Source organism: Lepisosteus oculatus, unplaced genomic scaffold (assembly GCF_040954835.1).
Source record: "Lepisosteus oculatus isolate fLepOcu1 unplaced genomic scaffold, fLepOcu1.hap2 HAP2_SCAFFOLD_48, whole genome shotgun sequence".
Classification (NCBI taxonomy): Eukaryota; Metazoa; Chordata; class Actinopteri; order Semionotiformes; family Lepisosteidae; genus Lepisosteus; species Lepisosteus oculatus.
In genome coordinates, this window is record NW_027168020.1 from 1,523,177 (window position 1) to 1,547,574 (window position 24,398).

The 24,398-nt window shown below is 41.0% G+C and overlaps 3 non-coding genes across 3 annotated transcripts; all 3 read left to right on the forward strand.

Annotated features, from left to right (window-relative positions):
• The first annotated feature begins 18,414 nt into the window (after positions 1–18,414).
• On the forward strand, positions 18,415–18,496 carry trnas-aga (transfer RNA serine (anticodon AGA)). Its single transcript has one exon. It is a non-coding gene; the product is annotated as a tRNA-Ser (tRNA).
• A 213-nt stretch (positions 18,497–18,709) lies between these two features.
• Positions 18,710–18,780, forward strand: trnav-gac (transfer RNA valine (anticodon GAC)). Its single transcript has one exon. It is a non-coding gene; the product is annotated as a tRNA-Val (tRNA).
• A 515-nt stretch (positions 18,781–19,295) lies between these two features.
• Positions 19,296–19,369, forward strand: trnai-aau (transfer RNA isoleucine (anticodon AAU)). The gene has a single exon. It is a non-coding gene; the product is annotated as a tRNA-Ile (tRNA).
• The last annotated feature ends 5,029 nt before the right edge of the window (positions 19,370–24,398 follow it).

The window sequence follows — 24,398 nt, forward strand, 5'->3', positions numbered from 1 at the left end:
CACAGCATTATTCAGCTGATTTTAAATGTACCTGAAGGAGAAACATTATTGAAGACCATCAATTACCAAGAGCCTTTGTCAAAGGTTTTGGTGGTCATTTTTAATGACCACAGAGCACTATGACCTCGGTTTTACATCTCATCCAAAAGACAGCGCCCTTTTACAACACAGCTTCTCCGTCACTATATTGGGAGATTGGGACCCGCACAGACCTCAGGGTGAGCGCCTCCCCGCTGGCCCCATTAACACCACTTCCAGCTGGAAGCTTTGTTTTTCCCTGTAGCTCACCCTCATCCAGGTACTGACCTGGCTCACACCTGCTTAGCTTCAGTGGGTTTTCAGTTGCGAGTTGCAAAAGTTGGGATGCAAGTGATGGAGCCGTTCGCTGCAAAAGCCACTGCATTGGCCAAGAATCGAAACCAAGCCTCCTGCGTGGCAGGCGAGAGTTCTAACAATGAACCACCAATGCTCAATGCCTGTACCTTCAAAAAAGACGCTTTTTTGGTGCTGTGTGCAAAAAGCGTCGACATCTACTTCCAGCTGCAAAATGCCATCCGCGGACGCTGTGAATTTATTTATTTAGACACCGCTCAGAATCCCCTGTAAGATTCTCCTTCAATTCCGTTTTGCAGTGCTTTAGCTCTTTCAAAAGGCTTTGCTTTGCTAGTCACAATCCAAGGCTTGTGACAGCATTTGAATACACTTGCCACTGCGTTGGCCGGGAATCGAACCCGGGTCAATTGCTTGGAAGGTAGCTATGCTCACCACTATACCACCAACACATGCCCGGGGGATCCCTCCAGGACACCACCAGAGAATGCTCACGATTTCAGAAGCTGTCTCCGGGACGTGCTGATTCCACACATCCTGAATAAATCATGTTATTGTTAGTTGCTGTAGCTAGACGTTCAAATGAGTTTCATGGCCAGATGGACTGTGTCCTCAAGTGGTATAGTATTGCAGTAAGACAGCACGATGCCTGCAAGACTATGTCACGCTAAACGCCACAGATTGAGTTTGTCCGTTCGTGTCAGTCGTCCTGCAGCCACGGGAAGTGGGACACAAACATGCTGCAATGCTTTCAAGACATTAGGATTTGTTTGTGCAACATCTGAGAAGAGTACTTGTGGCTTGAATGTGACTGACCAAGGTGTTTAAAGACAGAGACTGAAAACTGTTAAAGGATGAGTCAAAGTAACGTCTAATCGGATTAGTTTCCTTAGAGCTGGTTCAGAGTTTGCTCAAGAGTTTACCTTTCACAGATGCGCAAAGAAGAATGTTGGGGGTGCATGCTTCAAGGCGCCTTACAGCTGTAGGGAGTGATTTCAGACGATTCGTGGCGTGTGGTTATCTGAAGACTTGCTTTCCATGGCAGCGGGTCCAAGCGATTTCGCGTTGTTATAGTACCAGGAAAGGAGAAGCGGCACTTCGCCTCTGCCGTGCAGGCACAAGGCGACGTGCGGGAGACGCCGGAGTCGACAGGTTTCGAACCTGCGCGGGGAAGCCCCAACGCATTTCGAGCCCATCGCCTTAACCACTCGACCACGACAAAAGCACGACTTGTGGCGTGTACTCATTCCCATATACCGTAGGCCCCGGGGTGCAGTGCTAGGATGACGTACAATACCGCTTGGGCACGTAACGGCGTTATATGCAAGTGCGGGACGTGAGGGTTTTGCGTTTGTTCGTTTTGTTTTGCTCTGCTTTGCTTTGTTTTAGTTTCCATCGCGTTGGTAAGAGCGTAAATAAAAAGGCGATTCCTGTGTCGACCACTAATGTAAGAGCTATTTCAAGTGCGCCGTGGTGCGGCTTTTCAAATGCTTAACAGGATGATTTCACATGCACGCGTGCTTTCATGCAGTCGTGTGTGCAACCATGTCTGCTTACGTGCAAACGGGCGTGGTTTCATGTATGCAAAAAACTTTCCTGGGCTCTTCTGAAGCACATAAAATTATTTGGAGATATACATTTGTCTTATTTTCCTCTTAGGCTCTAGAATTGATAACTTTTTTTTCATTTTTGGCATTTTTCATCATTTTCCAGAAAGTGGTTGCAAGCCCGATATCATGCGAAGAAACTTCAGGATTCGGGGATCAGTCAATGGATTTTCTTCAAAGTTGGATTTTTGCACTCTGTGGACCAAGAGATGTTGTTCTATAATGTTTTTTTTTTCAAATTTAATAAAATCATTTTTTCATGGAGCTTTGAATGGGATGGATTCACCCTCCTTTAGCCAGGACAGAGCTCCAGGAGCCTGGGTAGGATTCTAGCTTTCTCCCCTTTCAGGCACCTGGCACAGAAGACATCATTTTTTTCCTTAAAATCTTTTTTTTTTGTGTTCCTTGTTGCTCCAAACTTAATTCTATTCACTTTTAATTAGAGATTATATTAAAAATAGTGCAATAAATGACTAATTTCACTAAAAATACTAAAAGTAATATAAAACAGATGTTTTTAACTTTATTGTAGTGTTTTAGAAACTAATATGTCTTCAAAAATGGTTATTTTTCACTCCTAGGAATGAAAGCTGTTGTTATATGATGTTTATTTTCAAATTTTGAAAAAGCAAAGGATTCTAGCTTTCTCCCCTTGCAGGCATCGGACACAGAGAACGTCATGGTTTTCCTAAAAATCATTTTTTATGTTCCCTGGTGTTCCAAACTTAGTTTTAATCAATTTTAATTTGTTATGTTACAAACAGGGTAATAAAGTCTTAATTGGACTATAACTAATGTCATATTGTCTGCTAGAAAACTGATATTTTCAGCTCTATTGTAGAGATTCTAGAATCAACTAATAAAGAATTGAAATAAAAAAAGGGCTTAAGAAGACATTACCAACAACGACCACATGATGGAGATATTGTCTAGACATTACCAACAACGACCACAAGATGGAGATATTGTCTAGACATTACCAACAACGACCACAAGATGGAGATATTTTCCAAAGAGGCAAGAGGGGCAAAGCTGCGATAAGGTAAAATCATTTTTTGAAAGAGATTGTTGTCAGAATGCACATCCGTATCCCAAACAGAATCTCTAGTAAAATATGATCATTTGTGAAACAGGCAAATGAGTGTCAGCTACAATATGATTGCTACATATCTGCATTTGTTGGTATTTAAGGAGTAAGAGTGCAGGTTTAAACCTGCGATCCAGTGTGTTGAAGAATTTCACAACACTACCTCTAGCACATATGGAAATAAATCCTCATAATGATTATTGCCCTGGGCATGTACCAAAAAATCAGTGAGCATATATATATATATCACTGGGTTGAAGCTAGAAACACAGAATAACTGCAAACACATCCTAAATACAGTGTTCCAGCACCTTTGACCTCATCCAGAACGTATCATTTCTTGAAAGGGATTGCTGTCCGAATGCACATCTGAATCCCAAACAGAATCTCTAGTAAAATACGATCATTTGTGAAACAGGCAAATGACTGTCTCAGGGGCCCATTTCTCATTGTCAGACACATGTATGCAATGCTTTCACTGTGCATTGAGCAATAGGGATCAAAAACACCGCAGGTAAGGTTAGAAGTCATGTTCTATGATCATTTCTTTCAGCATTAGGGACTAAATATACTAAACGTATGATGCTAAAATGTTATTTTTACATATATTAATGTAATAAATGATTGCTTATGCTTTATAAACAAATCTAATTATAATAAAAGCTTAAGTTTTGTATTTATCTTGTACCATAGAACATGATTTTCTTTGTATTTCAAGCCCACAAAGTGTCCAAATGATGCACCTTTGACCTCATCCAGAACGTATCATTTCTTGAAAGGGATTGCTGTCCGAATGCACATCTGAATCCCAAACAGAATCTCTAGTAAAATACGATCATTTGTGAAACAGGCAAATGACTGTCTCAGGGGCCCATTTCTCATTGTCAGACACATGTATGCAATGCTTTCACTGTGCATTGAGCAATAGGGATCAAAAACAGAATGGAAACAGACGAGGCTGGGATTTGAACCCATGCGTACAAAGCACAATGGATTAGCAATCCATTGCCTTAACCACTCGGCCACCTCATCAACAAAACTGGGCTGTCCCAACTGGGTTGGCGTGCTCCAGATGATCTTTTTCTTTTTTTTCCCTCGTACTCAGGGGTCATTTTCCTGTCTCACATGCGATTTCAACATTTTCCTTGGGAGATGTCAAGCCAGCAAGCCACTGCTGTGGTTCAGTGGCCAGCGTGGAGTTCAGTGGCCCTGTTGTACACAGAAAGCACATTGAGCTCCTTGGACATGAAAAGTTCCAGATAAAAGCCATTTGTCATCCTTTCTCTTGGTGTCGATGTTGCTATTGTATGTAAAGGTGGCAACTTGCTCAGCGAGCAGGCGGAGCACACACCGAATGCAGATGTGTCTGAGTGGTGTGTCCAAGTGGCTGCAAAAGGACAGCACTCCCGGGGTGCTGTGGCTTAGTTGGTTAAAGAGCCTGTCTAGTAAGCAGGAAGCCCTGGGTCTGAATCCCAGTGGATAACTGCCTACGGCTAGACTTAATTAAATGCAAGTATTCATTTCCTGTCTTTAACACAACTTGTTTTTCTTAAAATGGATGCAACTTGCAAAACATGAAATACAAACCTTGCTAATCAGCGCTAGCAGCTGGCAAAAAAAAAAGAAGTCAGCAATGTTTTTTTTCTTTAACCTTAACCCTGCTAATGGAGAAGAGTTAAACGACCGAGTCTATGCAGCTTAAACGGTGCGCACGTCGGGTTCTTAGCTGAAAGGGTGGTAAATCACGCTCACCCCAGTCCTTAATCTTTTAAAGAGGATACAAAATTGAACCTAGTCGCCACATCACATACATCCTGTTCAATGATAAAAAGGTAACATCTATCCTCGCTCCAGAGTAAATCTCACGTTGAGGGCATATTTTTTTTCACTTTACCGTGAATCGGGCTCGGCTGCACAGAGGAGAGAGCAGAACAATGAGGTCACGGGGACAGGGGAGTCACACGCTGGCTGTTTGAACACGCGGAAGATCACTGAGGGATCCACAGTATATGGACCCTCCGTGCGCAATCAGTCCGCACTCCGGACTCTGAATCCTGCCATCCGAGTTAAGATCTCGGCAGAACCTGAAGCGCAGTTCCTTCTTAAAACGTAATCTGGTGAGCATTTCTAGAATCGTACTTGTATAGATGCAGCCTTTAATGTGTTGCTAGGTTAAAATTGATGACTTCTTGTTCAGTAGGCAACTGCCCTCTTGATTTCAGATTGAATTTCTTTATTACAGGGGCGCTTTTATGATGACAGAGTCATGTTCAGGTACTTTGCTTGATGGAGGAAGCTCATTTCGGACTCTGTGATCTGCTCACCTGGAAAGGTCTGCTGTACTACTACAAGAGAGAAGTAGAGTCTGGAAGAAGGGACAATTTTATGATGCTTTGGAAGGTAGTTTTTTTTTCTTTGAAATCGAAATGAATCAGAATATCAGAGCAAAAGACAAACTCTTGGTTTGGTTTAAAGAGATATGGTTTTAAAACAGACAAAATGTAGAAAACAGGTGTTTCTCACTTTTGGAAAAGAATGGACCGGGGGTATTTTACTAGTTGCAGTGCTGAGCTCACCGGGTTGCAGTCCTGCAGTGTTGCACCAGGGTCAGTGGTGCAATGGATAACACGTTTGACTATGGATCAGGAGATTGTAAGTTCGACTTCTGCCTGGCTCGGGTCGTTTTTAAACGCATCAGGCTACTCCCTAAGTAGCCTGTGCTACTTACTGTATTGTAATCGTACCCAGTAAGAGATTTCCTTCATGTAAATGAACTGCACCTGACAGCTTTAGAAAAACACCTGGGCTCAGTACGGTGCTGAGAGCTCAGCGTTGCTGTTGTTCTAATTAGCACGCACTGCATCGGCTATGAACCCGAACTTTTCAATTATTCCGATCAGTAAGTCAACACGTAGTCCACATGAAAGGTAGAAATATTCTCTTGTCTGTCTCTTGTTTGTATAGAACTGAATGTCCCTGACAATGTACTGTTAGTTTTAATTGAAGAACGGCATTTGTGTTCAAATATACCAGACAAGTTTACGTAACTGCTCATGCGACACTCAGTTGTAATTAGTCAAGAAATAAAGTCGAACAACAGCTGCGGGTTTGATTCTGAACGTATGAGATTGCAGCGCCTTTTACTTCCAATGACAAATGATAGAGATTCGAAGAGAGATCCTTCAGACCAGCAAGCAAACCCACGGCTATTTCGGTTTTCTATCTAGGCAACGTTGGTGTCTGCAATAGCATACATGAAAGCGTGATGCAATTTCTGTGGCTACATTTGTTGCACGTCATGCACAGTAAGAGTGTTTCTAACACCAAATAAAAAGTCAACAATTAGCGATCACGCCTTCTCCTCAGTTAACCCACTGAAACCCTTGCTGTTAACAGTTTTTTACTGCGTGCTTTACCAGCACCTACATATCGTGTCGGTTCTTTCAGCTTTATTCATTAGGTTTTCAAAGGCATAAGTAGAGCACCAGAGGTGCGAACGCAAAATGTGTGGTTATCTGAAGAATTGATTTCCATGGCAGCGGGTCCAAGCGATTTCGCGTTGTTATAGTACCAGGAAAGGAAAAGCGGTACTTCGCCTCTGCCGCGCAGGCACAAGGCGACGTGCGGCAGACGCCGGAGTCGGCAGGTTTCGAACCTGCGCGGGGACTCCCCAATGCATTTCGAGCCCATCGCCTTAACCACTCGAGCACGACAAATGCGAGCTCGCCGCCGCCGCATTCCTCCTATAATCAAACACGGACTGCGATTTGGCTGCGGAAACCTTTTTAAAGTTGCTCTCCGTTAAAAAAAATACCTTTCACAAGATTCGTGCCGGCAGACAGACACGCCTCAGAGGGTTTAAGGCTGGCTTCACGTTCAAATGATAAAGTCCCCCAGTCCGGATGTCAAAATGCAACTTTGGCAGACAGAAAAAACATCAACAAACCACAAATGTGGAAAAGGATTTTACAAGCTGCACCACACTGCACTTTCAAAAGCATTTACATTCGTGTTAGACGCAGGAATTGCCTTTGATTTGCGCGCTTACGAACGCCATGGAAAACGAAACAAAACTAAAGCCCTCAGCTCCTGCACTTGATTATAATGCCGTTACGTGTCGAAGCAGGAATTTACGTCATCCTACCACTGCAACACGGGGAATAGAGGGAAATGAGAACAATCTACGAATTGTCTCTAAACAGTCCCTACAGTTGTAAGACGCCTGGAAGCGTGCACCCCCATCATTAATCTTTGCGCATCTGTGCAAGGTAAACTCTGGAGCAGTCTCTGAAACGGCTCAAAGGAAACACGTGATTGATTCCATGTGCTTCTGGGGTTCATTTCTTATTTACATTTAATTCAAGGGAAAGGCTTGGGTCAGTTTCAGACGGCCTCCAACAGCGAGATTCAAGCGTCCCATCTTCAGCCCAATCTGCGCCGCCAGAACGCCAATGGCTCCTCTGGTCTCCGGGGTGCGGTTGTGACTCTGTAACCTAAAGTGTTGGTGGCAGACAAATGGAGACTAACAGGTGATGTCCTAGGACATGACTACATTGTGACACTCGGTGGGGATGGTGACCATTGCTTGGAAAAGAGTGCGAGGCCCCTTTAGAAAAACATTTTGTTAACAGGCATTCTGCCTCAGCCTAAACACCTATAGCTTGCAAAGCACATGCTATTAGACAGGCACCTCTGCAAGACCTTAAGAGTCTCTTAAACTAGTGATAGAAAGGTGTTCCCAATGGGCGATGTTCGGCTTTCAAATCATCTCTCCGTGGAAGCGCCGAGATGCAGCTGTTTAAGGCTTAGAAGCAGCTGACTGTTTCACTACCTAGCTGATCACTGTCAGTCAGGGAGCTCAGAGGTGAAAAGCCTGTCTGAGAGACAATTCGTCGTCGATCAGTTCAATATGTTCCGTACCAGCTCGGCGCACCTGAGATCATCTTGGTAGCCGTGTAGCTCAGATGAGTGAGAGCGTGTGTGTGTGTACCACCGTGATTGGATGCCGGTCCTTCTCAGGTCACAGTAAACCTTCTGCTGCCTAACTTCCCTAATTTTGGGGATCCCTTTGAAAAAGCAAAGGAAAAAAAAACTGGCTCTCATCAGCGTGATTGACCCTACCCAGTGTGCCCCAGTGGCCTAATGGCTAAGACACTGGCCTCCTAAAACAGGGATTGTGGGTTTGAGTCCCATTTGGGGTGCTCCTGTCCCATTTTGAGCGTAGAAATGTCCTTGTGATTTGCAAAGCTACAACCCGACCTTACTCAGTGAGCGTCTCTGCTTTTCTCTCACATACAGTTGGGAGAAAAACTTTTGTAAACAGCCCTTCGGAATGATGTGGATTTCTGCATGAATGGCTCCTAACATGTGATCTTATCTTTATCTAAGTCATAATAATTAATAAAGAGAGTCTGATTTAACAAACAACACACGCCCAACATTTGACATTGCTGTTTCTTTATTGACCAAATGGTTTAAACAATCAAGGTCATTGATGGAAAAAGTACGTGAACCCTTATATTAAGGAGCTAGTGGAACCTCCTTTATGACAAAAACCTCAACCCCCACTTTCTGTAGCGGCTGGTCAGACCTGAGCAGCGGTTAGGAGGTATTTTGGCCTATTCCTCTATGAAAAACTGTTTCAGTTCATGTATATTTTTGGGATGTCTTGCGCTGAACGGCCTGCTTCAGATCACGCCACAGCACTTCAATGGGATTGGGGTCAGGACTCTTACTTGGCCATCCCAAAATACGGAATTTCTTCTGTTTCAGCCACTCTGTTGTTGATGTACTCCTTTGTTTTTGTCATGCTGCATGACCCAGCGTCTTTCGAGTTTTAGATCACAGGCAGACACCCTGACATTCTGCTGTAGAATTTCCTGATACATCTTGGAATTCATCGGTCCCTCGATGATTTCAAGCCGTACAGCCTCCGCTATGCTTCCCAGGTGGGATGAGGTTTTGGAGTTGGTATGCAGTGTTTTGTTATCTCCAAACATAAGCTGTGCACATTTACCAACAAGTTCAACTTTTGTCACGTCTGTCCACAGAACATTGTTCCAGGAGTTGCTGTGGAACATCCATGTGGTCTTTAGCAAACTTGAGAGGGGCAGTGGTGGTTTTTTTGGGGGGGAGAGCAGTGGTTTCCTCCATGGTGACCTCGCATGATCACCACTCCTGTTCAGATTTCTTCTTATGGTGGACTCATGGACACAGACGTAAGACAAAGTCAACCACCTGTTCGCTAGATCCCATCCCCACTCAGCTAGTCAAAGATTCCCTCGAAGGACTGGCAGGACCTATAATTAGTATGATGAATGCATCGCTTACGTCAGGCGTTGTACCTGATCAATTTAAGGTAGCGGTTGTTAGACCGCTCCTTAAGAAGTCAAATTTGGATCCACAAGTTCTTAACAACTACAGGCCTGTCTCAAAGGTCCCATTTCAATCTAAAAGTTTTGAGAGAATAGTTGTTGCCCAACGTCAATCGTATCTGGATTCAAATAATATACTTGAGAAATTTCAGTCTGGTTTCTGAAACAGCATTAACAAGAGCCTTAAATTATATTCTCTTAGCTACTGATAGGCGGAATGCAACAGTGCTAGGTTGCAACAGTGCTAGGAATGCAAACGTTAGGTTGCGCTTCTTCATGCTGCATGGTCGGCATGAGTGGAGCTTTTTAAACGTCTGTACTTAGTGCGCCTCATAAGAAATCGTTTGTCCCCGTTCAAAAGAGATTGTGCGATGTCCTGCAGCGTTCGCAAAGCAAACCTTTGACAGTTTGAAAAGAGGAATTTATTCTGCTTCCTGTGCGTGCAGTAGTTACAAAGTTGAACGTCTTTACACGATCTGGTGCAGTTTTCAGTGGGCGGGCTTTGTCAGATGGCTTGGAAAAACGCTCTGTGTTTCGGCTCGGGAAACATCATGAGCAGTGTCCTGCATGTTTTCTGTGTATAGCTGTCTTTTAACGCATACAGAATTCATTCGAAATCATTGATTTCTCCAATTAACAAAGGTCCCTTAAAGGATGAGTCAAAGTAACGTCTAATCGGATTAGTTTCCTTAGAGCTGGTTTAGAGTTTGCTCAAGAGTTTACCTTTCACAGATGCGCAAAGAAGAATGTTGGCGGTGCACGCTTCAAGGCGCCTTACAGCTGTAGGGAGTGATTCGAGACGATTCGTGGCGTGTGCTCGTTCCCATATACCGTACACCCCGGCGTGCAGTGCTAGGATGACTTACAATACCGCTTGGGCACGTAACGGCGTTATACGCAAGTGCGGGACGTGAGGGTTTTCGTTTGTTCGTTTTGTTTTGCTCTGCTTTGCTTTGTTTTGCTTTCCATCGCGTTGGTAAGAGCGTAAATAAAAAGGCGATTCCTGCGTCTTCCACTAATGTAAGAGCTATTTCAAGTGCGACGTGGTGCGGCTTTTCAAATGCTTGTGGGCATTTCTCTGTTGTTGATTCTTTTTTTGTGTGTAACAAAGTGGCATTTTCATGTCCGGACGGGGAGACATTATCATTCCGACATGAAGCCACCCTTAAGTCCTCTGAGGCGTGTCTGTCTGCAAGGCTTGTATTTTGGAAATGTTTTTTTGAAACGGAGAACGACTTTGAAATACAGATGCAGCCATTCAAAATGCGCGGTAAAAACCCGCGGTACGGTAACCTACCCACAAGCCACCGCGGGGCACCGGAGCATACCGCAGGGCAAGTGATTGGCTGGCCAAAATGACCGACAGGGGCACTCGTGGTGCATTGGTTGGTAGTGCAAAGATTGAATCATTTAATGTCTTTACTGTGCACATTTTAATCCGCTTAGTTTTGAATATTTATATGGATTTTACCACTAAAGGGAAATTTTAGTAGCTGAGCATAAAAAGAAGAGGAGCATAACGCATCTGAAGGTCATAAACGATATTAATTTAAAACATTACTGTATGTATGTAAACTGTACTGTGTATGGCTGGTCTTGGTAGTTTAAAGAAAAAATACACACCAGTCTTCCATTTCTCCCTAAACATTTTAAGCATGAAAGTTTTATGAAACGGTACCCAAATATGCGATTGCTGTATAGAATGAATTTTAATTAAAAAAAAATATTTAACACGAACATTAAGCTGTTTACATCTTCCGCCTGAGAACAGTCACCCGTTGCTACCCAACGCAGAATGGTGATTGGCTGACACCATCTGACACCCCTCTGATTGGAGAAAAAAGACGTGCTGGTTTGCTATACCAGGAAGAGGATTTCTTTCAATTCTAAACGTGTATTTTAAAAGTTTAAGAAATAAAAACCTTACAGCGTACACAGATTTCTAAACTGATCAGGATCGTTATCTTTGTCTTATGCATAATAATGTTCACCGCTCTGTCCAGCAAATTAATAATAAACTTTATTTTATATAGCTTTTTAAACGAATAAGTAATTAGATTGCTCATAAACCTAATCACTTGCTTTTTCTTTTTATTTAGGCTCAGATTTCAACTATAGATCGTATTATTAATAACCATAATAACAACCAACCAACAAAAACAACCATATAAACATAATACCAACCAAAAACATAGATAACAACCACAATACAAAATCAAATAATCAAACCATTTTACACTCGCAAGTCCTCCAATTATCATAATCCCGCCCCTTATGCAAAACCAAACCTTCCTCCCATCCCAGTTTATCCTGTTTATCATAAACAAAATCCACCTCAATTTTCAACATAAAGCATTACACAAAATCAATACCTCAACACTCCATACTCAACAACGATAATTCACAAACAGCCAGAACATGTAACTACACATTCCCAAACATACCTACTTTCCATAGCCCCGCCCCTTATGCAAAACCAACATCCCTCCCCTGTTCTCTCTCTCCCCTGGCGGTTGTAATTGTTTTTATTTTCAAATAAATTTTAGCAAAGTCATGTATTTTAAAAATCTTAAGATTTTTCTATATATGTCTTTATTTAGTGGTTTCATTAGTGACAAAGGCTAAACTTTCTTGGAAAAATGTCTTTTATGTAAACTATGTTTGCTATTAATTCATTCAGGGCTAAAATATGTTCATTGTCTTCTAATGAAAGAAGGGTTCCTTTCGCCGTAGTCGGGAGCCTAGCCTTTAACTAGTAAGTACTGTATTTACTGGGTTTTTGAGGGGGGTGTCTTTCGCTGGAAATCTCACCTCCTACTTTGAAAATACCCGTGAAACCGGTTCAATTCGTCACAGCCAGCACTCCTGCAGAGAGTTGGGTTGTACTTGCAGTGTATACAGTACACGCGTTATGCTCTTCGTTAATGTCTGTGAAGTTTTATTTAATCTCTGAGCCATACTGATTCTTCTGGAAGCCAGTTTCCGCCAGGGAGTAAAAAAAATACTATGGTATTCTCTCCAATGCAGTGCAGTTAAAAACATACCTCTGATGCTGCTCCTAAATGAATATCGTTTATGACCATCAGAAGCTTTATGCTCCTTTTCTTTTTCCAGTGGATTGAACAGGGAGAGGCATTTCATGATGTACTTTTCACTGATGAAACAACAGTGGCTCTGGAACAGTTTTCAACCAAGTCGTTTTATAAAAAGGGGAGATATGTACACGTTACTGAAGCTAAAAGTTTAGCCTTTGTCGCTAATGTAAACACTAAATAAAGACATATAGAAATCCCTACGTTACAGACTGTATATGGCTGGTATTGGTAGTTTAAAGAAAAAATACACACCAGTATTCCACTTTCTCCCTAAACATTTTTAGGATCAGAGTCTTACATGTGGTTATTTCGAAAACGTTTGTACGTGCTCCTTCTTACCATGTTACTGTTTACCGTTACTGACCATATTAAGTTTAAGTACGCTGGGCAAACGTTCCGAGGTCAAATTCTTCCAGCACGGGGGTACCTTTAAAGCGGAGACGACGGCACCGAAATTTTTTGGCGCGCCTTCTCTTTAAAGCCCTGGCCAAATATGAAGACAGTACGTACAGTTATAATTCAAACTGAATTAAAAACTACACATCCCAGTTACCATGGTGGTGCTTGTGATCATTGCGTTTAACCAACGAAACAGGGCGAAAAATCAGTCACATGACTTTGGGGCAGAGTTTCGAAAGCTTAACCTATCAGCAACAAAGCGAAATTTACACGATAGGCTACCTCAAACTGTCAGTTACACGACTGTGTATGTCGCTTAAGCCACTCCTATTTGGTATTTTAGTTATGGAGGCGAGAAGACGCCCCCCCCCCCCCCTCTGGGTGCCTGATTTGCCGCCATCTTTAACCGCTTCGTGTCCAAATCGCAGTAGCTACGCGTACGAAATAAAGTTCATCCCAGCTACAAAACATATATATTTTTGTGGTAAGAGGGAGCAAAACATCAGTATTTACTGCTATTAATTAGTGTATGATTTATAGTTGAAATCTGAGCCTAAAAATGAAGTTAAAATCTCGACAAAGCAATGTAGGAAATACAGAGAAAATAAATCCTTTCTGACATCTAAAATCAGTTTCGATCAAGGTCTCTAAAACGAACAAGAAAAAGAGGATTTTCGGAGGGCAATTACGCTGTATTTATATAGAATAAGTGATTTATGAGCAATCTAATTTCTTGTTCGTTTAAAACAGTGAAATGTCAGCTGCAAAAGATCGCACCAGAAACAGCACTCTCTCTGCCTGTCATAGACGTTCAGGAAAGGCTGAATGAAGTCATGGTGATCAATAATAACAGTTGTAGGACAAGAAACAAAAGATAGTGAAAACTTAAGATTTTTAAGGCTAAAACTCAAATTCATTCTACAAATTAAGGCAAATGAAAATTCAGGACGTTAAAGTGCTAGAGGTGTAAAAAAATACAAAAATGCACATGAGCAAAACGTTTTAGAAATGGAGCAAACAGAATAAAAGCCATGCCTATAGTGCAGAAGAGGGATGCAGGAACACTTGCTTAGATATACAAAAAAATCACAAAAAGGTCTATGTTACAAAAGAACATGTACACATGTACATCAATTTCCCTTCGCGATCAATAGTCTTATCTATAAACATGAAACAGAGTGAGGAATCAGAAATTAGCATGCATAAAAAACAGCAATTCTGTCAGTGAGCCCTAAATGAATTAATAGCAACTATGGTTTCATGGAGGGCTTCTCAGATAGTTGGGCATTTAGGTAAACTGCCAGGTGAAAGGACTTGTAAACATATTTTGTTAAAGCAAGTCAGTTTTTTCCGCAACACATAAAAGACATTTTTCCAAGAAAGTTTAGCCTTTGTCACTAATGAAACCACTAAATAAAGACATAAATATAGAAATCTTAAGATTTGTTTTATTTAATGTTGGTAGCAGGATGAACTGTCAGGTTGAGCTAAGTGTATATTTTGTCGCAGGGTTGCTGCAAGATGTTAACAGTGAAAAGGGTATTTAGAAATGAGTTATTTCAAGATGAAAATTTTCAGAATAATTGCAAATCTAGCAGGATAGAGAAAGCACAGAAAACTGGCAGTTAGATTGATCAGATTAGTATGAAAAGTCATTTAGCAAAGGGAATGAGAAGAGTGACAAACTAGTATACTTTAGATCTTTTTTTCTGAACCAGGGAAAATCTGATCATGTTTCCCTATAACAATAATAAAAAACTTTATTTTATATATTACCATTAAAGGTGGCATCTCAAAGCAATATGGTAGATGTAAAAACAGATAAAAGGACCACAGATTACAAAGTAAATACATATAAGAAAGACAAGCAGTTAGAGGTGCGACCAAAATTAGAAAATGAAGCAGATACAGACACTAAGTCTTCTGAAAAGAAAGGTTCTGAGGTTAGATTTAAATGCACTCAGGGTACGTGACTGATATCACTGGGAATACAAATTGAGAGCTCTGGGGTGCAGCTGGAGAAGACCCTGTCACCCACAGAATGTAGATGTTCTTGAGGACAGCTAGAAGACCAGAGTCAGACAGACAAAGGTGGGGGAGTAGACAGATAATAAGCCATATACTGTAGGTACAGAATGAGGATGAGGAATTTGAAGTTGACTCGAAACCTGATAGGTAACCAGTGCAAGGACTTGAAAACAGGTGTAATGCATCCCTGATAGGATTCTCGCTGTCATATTCTGAACATATTGAAGATTGCTCAGTGTGGATTTAATTTCCCCAGTGAACAGGATGTGCATTTATTAATTCTAGGAAAAAAAAGCCTTTCTTAATTTCTCTAGTTCTTAGTTTCTCTAGTTCCCTTTAAAATAAACTATTATCCCACAATGCAGAGTATTAAATGGCCAGTATTTACACATGATATTTGTGATTTAAAGAAATTAACACAAGCAGCTTTTGGGGATTTAAGTGTTGGCTGAGTTATTGCAGGATAAAAGACTAGAGATGTTGGTAAGAAGAAGATAATTTTGGGAAAGCTAAGGAATACACTGATAACAAGAACACTTCCTAATGGGGTTAGGCATACTTTTGATGAAGATGATGAAGTTAACAGACTATATGTTTACATAGATACTGAAATGAGGATTGTATTTTAGATTTTGTGCAGTTACTAGTATTGAACTTTGTGTTGGATGCACATGAATTGAAGGAATGGGCAAACATAGCTGATGCGGATCCACAGAGCCAGCATATTAAGATGTTTATAATTAGAGGTAATTTGTTTAAATAACTAGGTATGGATACTGATGTGCAAGAGAGGTGGAAAGGCCAGCACTATAAAATATTTTATTCTCAGTGAGATGCTGCCATTTCATAGTGGGTTTCTAACACTGTGTATAGTCCATCTATTTCTAATCTCTTTATCCAGTACTGAGGATTTGGAGCCTATCCCAGTAAGCAACGGACACAAGGCAGAATACACCCTGGACATAGCGCCAGTCCATCACAGGACAGACAGACACAAACACACACACACCAGGGCCAGTTTTCCCATAAACCAATTAACTTACCAGTATGTTTTGGAGTGCGAGAGGGAGTCATATCACACATACGGAGAAAAACCATGTAACCCAGAGAGAACATGCAAACCCCACACACACAGGATGGCAGGAATTGAATCTAGGACCCCAGTGCTCCAAGATAGCAATGCTAACCACTTTGCCACCATTATAAATGGATGGATATCTTAGTTATCTTTCTAGTTCACAGGTTTGCATGCATAATTTAATTTTGAAAGGCGCTGAGACATCAGGTACTACTGTTGTATTTATGAAAAAGAAACAAAACAAAAAACATGCTAACAACTGTGCCATCCTACTCCTTAGTTAATACATTTTATTATTCATAAACAGTTAACATTGTTAGCAAAATATTTTGAATTATATTTAACCCTATTTTTTCTTTAGTTTTGTATTTAACTTATTATATGATAGTCAGACTTAATGTATATTTGAACAATGAAAATATATTTTTACAAGATTTTACATTAAGCACTTAAAATTATTATGGTTAATAATAGTAAACTGTAACATGCTGTAACAAGATCGGTTAAACTGCTAAGAAAATCCTTTCAGAGAAAATGTTTCAGGTGTGAAGAACAAACCTGTTCCCACACACCCTGCCCCCACTACCATTAGAATATACACAAACATTTTAGCGTTTCATTCTGAGCAGAAGACCCTCACACCTGAAGAGTGCTGGCTGTGACGAATTAAACCGGTTTTACAGGTTTCAATCACAGATTGGGAATCAGTAAAGTAACACACAGCGCCACTGGATTTGATAATACTGTACCTAACCAAAATCCGCAATATGGAAACAGAACCTGTGTAATTGTTGATAGATGATGTACTCGTAACATTTTTTCAAGACGAACTACAACATTTAAAAAATGACTTGTATGTACTTGATATCTCTAATCAATCCACGGGTTCCAGCACAAAACGAAACTAAAACGCATACCGTTTCGCGCTTCTTATTAGTTGCTCAAAAGTAATTTGACCGTATGAAATGCATAATATAAACCTAGAAACATATACGTGAGCAGTACTTAAGCACTGTAGTATCGGTGTTAAGACATACCTCTCAAATACTGTAAATCAAGTTAAAAATATCTCAAGACCGATTCTGGTCGTAATGAAACCATGTTTCGTGTATGTTTTCTTTTTCATCTTGAAATAACTCATTTCTAAATACCTTTTTCACTGTTAACATCTTGTAGCAACTTTGTGACAAAATATACACTCTGACAGTTCATCCTGCTACCAACATTAAATAAAACAAATCTTAAGATTTCTATATTTATGTCTTTATTTAGTGGTTTCATTCGAAGCTTACAATGTTTAGGGAGAAATGGAATACTGGTGTGTATTTTTTTCTTTAAAGTACCGAGACCAGCCATATACTGTATGTTTATGTTAAGATTTCCCTTCAGTGGTAAAATTAGATATGAATATTCAATACTTAAACGGGCACAGTTAAGACATTAAATATACATATACATATTGTATACAGTACAGTTTGCATACGGTAATATGTTTATGTTACGCGATTAAAAAATAAATAAATAAAACTGAAAGGTCCAGCACCAGCTGGATTCGAACACACAACCTGCCAGGTGGTAGTCACGCAACTAGACCAGTAGGCTACAAGACAGCTCGCATAAGCAGGCAGGCGAAACAGCCCTCCCGCAGTACACGGATATAATCATACCGTTATTAAATTCTTGAGATACGCGATTCCATATTATATTCCCTTTAAATCAAATTCTAAAAGTATGCTTGTTGACTCCGGTATCACGTTAGTTAAAGACTTCGAAGCTTACAATGTTTAGGGAGAAATGGAATACTGGTGTGTATTTTTTTCTTTTCATGATAGGTGTCGCATTTTAAATCATTTTCGTAGTTAGAAATTATGAAACGCCCTGTTAAAAGCAAGGAAGTTTTTATGCCCGTTGAAGTAAAACGAAATGCCTGACAAAGTATGGCTTGGACAGATTCCAAGTGCTTGTACAAATGTGCTAAAGAAATTATACTTTGAGTATACAGCTTGTCCAAAGTCATCCATTATTAATACAATTAGTAATATCTTCAGTAAAGGCTTTGATGCATAAATATTTCTGATAAAGTTAGGTTGTGTACTTTTGTCCAACTGAGCAATCTTGCTTTCATAAAATATACCAACATTTTAATGACTGATGATTAACATGCTGTAATACACAGTTCAAAATTAAAGGCTCAAATGCTGTACATGAGAGGTTAAGCTCCCCCTGGCGGTTTTACAAGGCGACGCCGGATAGTTAGTCACGTGACACACGTGAACCGCGTGATACCCCGGTGGGCGTGTCGCGGTATGCCGCGAAATACCTCACCCATTTTGAATGGCTGCATCTGTAGGCTTCCGCCGGCGCCTCGCGATCCAGGTAAGATTGTAGCAAGAACGCAGCGGAAGTGGGGCTTGTTGTAGTCGTGGCCGAGTGGTTAAGGCGATGGACTAGAAATCCCTTGGGGTCTCCCCGCGCAGGTTCGAATCCTGCCGACTACGTTATCCGCCTCCAGTCGGTGTGTTCCGGCGCAAGCAAAGAAGCGCGCCTCCTTGCTGTTCCTGGTGGTTTTAAAACGCCCAATCGCTTGTACCCGCTGCCTTGGAAATAAGTTCTTCAGCGTCCGCGAATGGCATTTTGCAGCTGGAAGCAGATGTCGACGCGTTTTGCACAGAGCACCAAAAAAGCGTCTTTTTTGAAGGCCCAGGCACTGAGCATCGGTGGTTCAGTGGTAGAATTCTCGCCTGACACGCGGGAGGCTCGGGTTCGATTCCCGGCCAATGCAGTGGCTTTTGCAAAAAACCCACTGAAGCTAAGCAGGTGTGAGCCAGGTCAGTACCCGGATGAGGGTGAGCTACAGGGGAAAACAAAGCTTCCAGCTGGAAGCGGTGTTAATGGTGCCGGCGGTGGGGCGCTCGCCCTGAGGTCTGTGCGGGTCCCAATGCCCCAGTATAGTGACGGAGATGCTGTGTTGTAAAAGGGCGCTGTCTTTTGGATGAGATGTAAAACCGAGGTCACAGCGCTCTGTGGTCATTCAAAATGACCACCAAAACCTTTGACAAAAGCTCTTGGTAATTGATGGTCTTCAATAATGCTTCTCCTTTAGGTACATTTTAAATCAGCTGAAAAATGCTGTGAAATGGGGGGGCACTTCAGGCCAGTGTAGGATTTGGGTTACAAGAACCATGAAACTGCACGAGAAAGCCCGTACACTGAATTACACGGCTTTCTATTCAAAGGAGGACAAAAGAAATTCCCTGAGTTCGATTTTTTGCAGCACAGAGAGGAGCACTGCTGTGAGGCCGGTTAGCTCAGTTGGTTCGAGCGTGGTGCTAATAACGCCAAGGTCACGGGTTCGAACCCCGTACTGGCTAGCTCCTTTTCTCCTCTCTTAACAAAGCTGTTAGGTTCCTTTCCGTGGTGAGAGGGGTTGTCATGCAACGCTGCCACATAGTGCCGACAGACAAGAGTGTTGCGGGAGAAGAGAAAAGTGTTTGAAGATTTAAGAGTGTTTTAGGTGGAGCCAAAATCAAGTGTCACAAATACAAGTGGGAGGATTTCCAATGTTTAATATGGTAAAAATAAGCGGAAGTTATCTGCCGGTCCAGCACAGTCTGCCATGCTTTTGTCATATACTGTAAAGTGGTGTCGAACTGGGTGTCGAACTGGAGCCTCACCATTTGCATATGTGATCATGCAAGCCAGGACAAAGTTGCTCGTAGCTACTTGTGGATTCAAATACTCTATCGAGTGCTTTGATGAGTTTTTGCAATTTGATTGTCGTCCTGTCAGCCTGTTTCTGTTTTTTTTTTTTCAATCTAGTGATGGAAAGTAAGAGGGAAATGATGGAGCAATCAATAACCGCTCCGGAAAAATGGCAGAAAGAAATGGTCCGTCACTAAGGACATTTGTGAAGCAGAGGAGTGACATCACCACAAAGGCGACTTATTCTGCTGATCGTTTTGGTGAATAATGATTGAGGCGCGTTAAGAGAAAGGTAGCTGCGTCAGCATGCTTAGGCTGCAAAGGATCAAGCAAAGGTTTACTCCATGCTGAAAAGAGAAGAAAAGAAGCACAACGTTTCGACTGTGGAGCCTTCTGCGCCATCTTCTTTAGCGGTGATGATGTTTACATTGGAAAAACGGAGACATGCGTCCCTGGGTGGGCTTGAACCACCAACCTTTCGGTTAACAGCTAACCGATTGCGCCACAGAGACTGACGGCCGCTTGTGCTCCCTACATTTGCAGGTTTATGGTCAAAGAAAACAATCACTTGCGCTTCTTGCAGCCGGCAATCTTTTTCCACTGGCAACCAAGAAATGGATTTCATCTTTCACAAGCTGTATGGATTTCTTCAAAAACAAGTTATTCCAGAAAGGAAATGAATTCTTGCATTAAACTGAACCAAGCTGTACATGTTTGTCTGAAATGATACATTCGGCACAACAAGACACGGAGAGAGGCACCGCTGGTATTCAGACCCAGGATCGCCTGCTTACTAGGCGGGCACTTTAAGCCACTAGGGAACAGCGCCAGCGGAGCACCGCTCTTTTACAGACACTTGGACACATCTGCGTTCGGTGTGCACTTAACCTGCTCTCTGAGCCCGTTGCCTCCGTCCCATTTAATAGCAGAACTGACGCCAAGAGAAATGATGAGAAATGGCATTTATCGGGCACTTTTCATGTCCAAGGAGCTCAATGCCCTTGACACCTCCCATTCTTTGGCGACACCATTTTTTCTTTTGTTTAATTTCTATACTTATTGATAGAATAAAAACGATATGTCATGTACTGTAAGGGAAATGTCTCTTTTTTTTTCAATGGGGAAAGCTAGCACCAGCAAATGTTGTGTTTAGAAGAAGTGATTTAACATGACACGTGACCTAATTTACCGGAGCAAAAGCTCACCCAGCAAGCCCTGCTTTACTTCTACAGGAGAAAAGTACTGTAGAGTCTGCAAGATGTTCAGCTGGGTAGCTACGTCAGCATGCCTCGGCTGCAAAGGAACAAGCAATAGGTTTATTGCATGCTGAAAAGAGAAGAACGGAAACACAGCGTTTCGGCCGTGAGGTCTTCTCACAGCTGAAGAAGCCTCACACCTGTAAAAGGCTCCATGGTTTTCTTTCTTCTCTTTTCAACATGGAATACACCTATTGTCTGCAAGATGTGACAATTTCACGGTGTTTTGGAAGAAAACCTTTTTTCTTTGAATTCAAAATCAATCAGAATTTCAGCACAACACACCAACACTTTTTCTGTTTTAAGGAGATGATATTTTAAACCTGATAAAAATAGTAGGAAACACAAGTTTCTTGCTGTGAAAATTAGAAAAGCATCTACCACAACCCGTAAATTAGCACGCAAGTGCGGGCTAGTTAACACAGAACTGTATGGAGATCATCTCCAGCTCCGAGCTCAATTGCAATGAAAAAACATGCAGAACAGAACTGGAGAGCAGCTGAATTTGTGCTCAGTAGGGTGGGGAGGACTCAGCATTGCTATTGTTCTAATTGGCATGAACTGCAGGGGATCTGAATCAGAACACGTCAGTTAGTTCGATCATTGCGTCAATATGTAGGCCACGTTAATATAGAATTATTACAATATATTGTCTGTCTCATCTTTGTATATTTCATGTTAGTTTTTAAGAACGACATTGGTGCTAATATATACATATATAGCATATAAGGAACACGTAAAAGTTTAGTCCATGCTGAAAAGATAAGAAAACCGCCACAACGTTTCATCTTGGAATAAATCTTTACTTGTTGTTTTTCAGCCTACCCATTCTGACCTAACTCCTCCCTTGAAATTGCCAAACAGATAAGGGTACGTAACGGCTCATGCGATGCTCAGTTGCAATTTGTCCCAAAAAAACAAGAACAGCAGCTGAGGGTTTGAGTTTGAACATGCACTGTATTTAAGCAGCTTTTATTTCCATTGATAAATGCTAGATATTCCTTCAGAGATTCTCCAGGTGAGTAAGTGATTCCTGTTTCTGTTTCTATTTCTGTTTCATATATATATACAGTATATATACAGTATTGTACTATTATTATATAATTCGTTACACTGTGGCTGTGTTGTGTGTTAAGCTGCTGTTGCACTGCAATTTCCCTCACGGGATCAATAAAGTATCTATCTATAAGAAGACATTACCAACAACGACCACAAGATGGAGATATTGTCTAGACATTACCAACAACGACCACAAGATGGAGATATTGTCCAAAGAGGCAAGAAGGGCAAAGCCGCGATAAGGTAAAATCATTTTTTGTAAGAGATTGCTGTCAGAATGCACATCCGTATCCCAAACAGAATCTCTAGTAAAATATGATCATTTGTGAAACAGGCAAATGAGTGTCTGCTACAATATGATTGCTACAGGTGCAGCCATTCAAAATGCGCGGGCGTACGCTGTACGCAGTCTACCACAAGTTACCGGTAAATACCGCGAGTTACCGGTAAATACCGCTAGCAAAATAATAGTATCCGGAATTTCCGCAAGGTGGAGCTAATAAAGCTCAACTTCTCATGTTTGAGCTGTAGCCATCAAAGTCTTTAATGAAGATATTACTAATAGTATTAATAAGAAATGACCTTGGACAAGCTGTAAACTCAAAGTATTGCCCTGGTCCACATTATTTTTTTCATTGACCGTCTTTGTAAAAGTAACACCACAGCATTTCGCAATCACGCATTTTTTTCCAATCATGCAAAGTACAGTAATTTTTGAGAATCGATTCACCATGCCTTTCACATGCTCATAAAAGAGGTTGATTTAGGAACATAAACATATTACCGTATGCAAACTGTACTGTATACAGTTTGTATATGTATATGTATATTTAATGTCTTAACTGTGCCCGTTTAAGTATTGAATATTTATATGGAATTTTACCACTGAAGGGAAATCTTAGTGCCTGAGCATAAAAAGAATAGGAGCATACTGCAACGCGTGTGAAGGCCATAAACGATATTAATTTTGGAACATAAACATACAGTATATGGCTGGTCTCGGTACTTTAAAGAAAACATACACGAAACATGGTTTCATTATGACCAGAATCGGTCTTGAGATATTTTTAACTTGATTTACAGTATTTGAGAGGTATGTCTTGACACCGATTCTACGTAAATACTCCTAACGTATATGTTTCTAGGTTTATATTATGCATTTCATACGGTCAAATTGCTTTTGAGCAACTGATAGGAAGCGCGAAACGGTATGCCCAGGGCGTTTTAGTTTTCGTTTTGTTTTAATGCAGTGCAGTGGATTGATTAGAGATATCAAGTACATACAAGTCATTTTTTAAATGTTGTAGTTCGTCTTGTAAAAATCTTACGAGTACATCATCTGTCAACAATTACACAGGTTCTGTTTCCATATTGCGGTTTTTGGTTACGTAATATATACACGTTGTGAATATATGATTTGGGCAAACAGAGCCGCAAAGAAGTACATTATGGGTTGTTGTTGTTTTTTTGCAGTTTTATCTAAAATAAGCGATGCTTAAACCTTTGTCTGATTCTTGTGAAACTATCCACACGACAGTTACCTAGGAGTTGACTTCAGTGATGTCACTGATGGGATGTTTCTAAAAATCCATCCTCTGCAAAACATCTTCTCTAGTTGTTCTGCATATGTATTCGCTAATGAAGCTGTGTGTTCTGAGCCTGGTTCTCTACATTTCTGTATGAACCAGCTTAGAGGGCTAAAGACAGCTTGTGTTTAAATTGAGTGTAAGGTAATTTATGCTTCTAAAGTCATGGTCAGCATTTATTATTGTACTGTGCTGTAAACTTCTTCTGTGCCTAATTACATTATTTTATAGTCGATAATGTTTCTGTAGTGCTTTTTCAGCCCTCAGTATGTGTCTGCGCTGGTGGTGCTGTGGGTTAGGTTCCTGACTCCTATGTCACATGGTCTGTGGTTGAATCTCATGGAACTATGACTTTAATTTTTAACAAACATTTCTTTGAAAAAATGAAACATTTCCCTTGGTCAGAGATTAAATAAAACCTCACTCGCATCAAAACAAATTTATATTTCTAAATATCACAACATGATCGAATTTACGTCTTTTTAATAACAATGAATAGTCACCTATGCGTTACAAAATAAACATTTATATTGATTTGAATCGCGTTTTGATTTAAATCGTAAACGCGTGTTTAAATATATGTGTTTAAAGGCGATATACTGTATAAAAGCGCTGATTCTTATGGAATGTGTTCGGCCGGGGATTCAAAAAAATTATTTTTTTTAATCGCGTATCTAAGGAAAATTGCAGTATAACTTTGTTCATGCACAAACAGTGGCATGTTACATTATAATTTGGGTGTCTCCTCTTGCCAGAAAGCTCTAAATTGCATTTTGAGTGCGGTTTTTGACTTTTTC